The sequence below is a fragment of the Brachypodium distachyon genome, chromosome 1 (assembly GCF_000005505.3).
Source record: "Brachypodium distachyon strain Bd21 chromosome 1, Brachypodium_distachyon_v3.0, whole genome shotgun sequence".
Lineage (NCBI taxonomy): Eukaryota > Viridiplantae > Streptophyta > Magnoliopsida > Poales > Poaceae > Brachypodium > Brachypodium distachyon.
Genome location: NC_016131.3, coordinates 35,542,287 through 35,545,729, shown reverse-complemented (window position 1 = coordinate 35,545,729; position 3,443 = coordinate 35,542,287). Strand labels below are relative to the sequence as shown.

Below are 3,443 nucleotides of genomic sequence, written 5' to 3'. Positions count from 1 at the left end.
GCTACTGCTCATTTTTTTTCTCGGTTTTTTTCCTTCCTTTACCCAAAGCGGGACCCACAGTGACTTGTAATCAAACTCACTTTTTTCAGTGTTTGTTGCATTATTATTTTCAGTATTTTTGTATTATTATTTTCAGTGTTTGTTGCATTATTATTTTCAGTGTTTTTGCATTATTATTTTCAGTGTTTTTGCATTACTATTTTTAGTGTTTTTTGCATTATCAATGATTCTTGCGGGTCATTTCTGTACGAGATTTAATGTAACTAAAGAAAACTCGAATGGATCTCTCCAGCATTAAATATAGACTAGTTAAGTGCCCGTGCGTTTCAACGGAAAAACAAAATACGAGTAAAACACAATGTGTTTCTATGAACAGATGAAAACATTCCGTATGTATAGAAAAGTTTTTTGTGTGAGTTGTAGCTTTTGAAATTCAAAAGGATCCAAAAAATACGCAAAAAAAAAGTCAAGTCATTGCACAAAGGACTTTTGGTTAGACCACAGAAAAATATTTTCACACTATATATTGTTTATTTTATATGGTAAATATGGCTTCCATTCCATGATCAAATATCAAAACAATACAATCTTTCAAAATAGGTACAAACGAAATTTGGAGCTACTCTCCTATTCAAGGTACATAAGTTAATTCAATATAGCCAGCTTTTGCTTAAATATGAAGTAATGTACTACCTCTGTTCCTAAATTCTTGTCGTGGTTTTAGTTCAAATTTGTACTCCCTCCGATCCTAATTGTTGTCGAAATATTACATGTATCTAGACACTTTTTAAGAATACATACATCCATATTTGGGCAAATTTGAGTCAAGAATATAGGATCAGAGGAAGTACTTTTTAGTTCAAATTTGTACTAAAACCACGACAAGAATTTTGGAACGGAGGGAGTACATGCTTAATTTGCAGTCTTACGAAAACAGTCAACCTAATGACAATTCTTGTGAATGACACGGGTGGGTACCGTGCATTGCAATGGAGAAAAAACATACATTAAGAAGGCATGTTACAACAATTAGAAGACTCGCAACATCCTTACAGTTTGGTTCACAATAGCACTCTATTCCCTATCTTTCTCCAACATCGATTCACTTCATTGTCATTCTACTTCATAACATCTTTCTTTCTCCCTTTATATTGACTCAGCCCCATCTCCTTCCGCCAGCACTACATGCATTTCTACGGGAAATGAAATAGAAGAGAAAACTCAAAACCTTCTCTAATGAAAAATAATAGTACACAATGAGTGAGGATGATTCATACAAAATACAACGAAAACACAGTTGTATGACTACAGAAAACAAAACTCTCCTTGACGCAATGAACAAATAAAAGAAATGATTAGGAGGCTAATACACATGCACTTCATCCACATTGTTGTTTTAGAAGACTAATTATGTTTTTCTGCTCTGGCCAGCTGAACAAACCTCCAATTCTTCTATTAGTCGCGTTCAATAAAACTCATGGCTCCTACTAAGTACATATCCTTCTGTCACTTGCCACTCGCCCTACACCAACACCCAGACAACAGCAAAATCACACATCAAAATCCGAACCAAAACCAACCCAGCTGAGACAAGGAAGCCAAGGGTGACGCTACCGAGCCGACCAACTCACTCGCTGGTCACGAAGGAGATGAACTCGGAGACGCACTCCTGCAGGGTCTCCTTGGCGTCACCGGCATGCCTAGCTTGTCAATATCTCCTAGTGCATTTGCCAACAATCTATTCAGCGTCGACCATAGAAATCATAACCCATACTACTTGCAATGAAAATAAAGCAAGCAATCATGTAAGCTTGTCTTTAGTTCTAAGTCGTGATTTTATATGCCAAATACTGAACATTGAGTAAGGAAACAAAGAAGAGGAAATTTTCAAAAGCATAAATGAAATGCTGAAATTAATCTTCGTTTTTTTAATCGCCTACCATAAATATGGATGTATCTATGTTTAAAAAGTGTCTAGATATATGTAATATTTCGACAAGTAATTACGGCCGGAGGGAGTACAATTTTTCAATATTGAAACAAAGCTTATCTAGCTGCGCAGTTCGCTAACACCCCCAGTACCTGCTTCTAGTGTCATAGATATCATCATCTTTTATTTCTGCTACCAAAACATAAAGACTTGTGATTACTTGACAAGTAAATGACATTAAAACAACTTATTGCGATCCCTTTCCGGATGCTAAACTCATAACACAATGAATCAAACATCACATAAAGAAAAGAAAGCAGAGCAAATCAATGATTACACCCCATATTTCAACACTTCCTAACCATACACATAACAATGTCCAAAGAGCATATTTGCACATATCACATATGTTGTGCAGACTCACCTTGGCTCGAGCTTGCTGATCTTGATTGCAGTCTCGAGCCAGTATACCACTCCACTCGTGTTGATCCCCCGACAACATGTCTAGGTTAGAGAAAAAGAGTGATCAAGGGCACTATAAAAAGTATACGAAGATGATAAAGCCACCAAGCTCACCTGATAATGCTGCCCATGAGCTTGTTCAAGTTTGCCTTCGCTTTAACCCAAGGCTGTGGATGCCAATCCTGGCGATACATTTTGTCAAACACCTTTGGTGCAGTGTGCAGATAAGTACAGAGACCACCTACAGAGCAGCAGCAGCAGCAGAGCTAGGGGCGGCTGGGCTGGAGATGGACCAGAGGGGGTTCGGGCCAGCAGCAGGCGAAGGGAGGAACGGCAGGGGCAGGAGGGTGCGCTGCAGCAGGGAGACGGGGAGCAGAGGTGGACGGGTGGCTGGATAGGAGAGGGGCTCGGCGGCAGGCGCACAGCGGTCGACGGTGGGTGCTTGCGATGGCGTGGTCGCGGGCGATGCGGCGCACTGGAGAAGGAGCGCGACGACGGGCAGTCGACGGCAAGGGGAAGCGCTCACGAGGGCGGATGGACTCGCCCTAGAGCACGGCGGCGGCTGGCAGACGATGCGGGAGGAATCTATCGTACGGCTCGGTGGGTTGTTTTCTTGAGTGCCCGTGCAGGCGAGGGAGGAAGATGCGGTGGGAGGGGATGGCCAAGCGATCGATCGAATCATCGATCGCTTCGGCATGGAGGCCCACGAACCGATCCGAGGAGGCAGCGGAGAATTCGGTCTTCACGGAATCACGGTGATAGGCTTTTGGGATGGTGAGCGGTGGTCTTTCCGAACGCGCGTGCGGGCAGGGGAGGACGTATGATGGACTAACGTAACTGTGAATTAAGGATAAAAAAATTTATAAAAAAGGAAAAATACATAGAAATTTATTCCACGCTCATGGTGATCTTCTCCAAGGCCTTGGCACATGTCTCCAGTGTACCGATCAATGATCGGAGCACTTCCACGGAGACTTGTACCGTCGGCAGCGGCAGCGGAGGCGGCGAGGGCGGCGGTGGCGGCGATACACGGCGCGCTGGCAGGGCCGTA

At 42.8% G+C, this 3,443-nt stretch overlaps 1 long non-coding RNA gene across 1 annotated transcript; it reads right to left on the bottom strand.

The window, feature by feature from the left end:
• Positions 1-930: 930 nt before the first annotated feature.
• Positions 931-3,204, bottom strand: LOC104581550. Its single transcript, XR_001407383.2, has 3 exons — positions 2,507-3,204; positions 2,355-2,434; positions 931-1,718 (listed from the first exon to the last, which is right to left on the bottom strand). It is a non-coding gene; the product is annotated as an uncharacterized LOC104581550 (long non-coding RNA).
• Between the last annotated feature and the right edge of the window lie 239 nt (positions 3,205-3,443).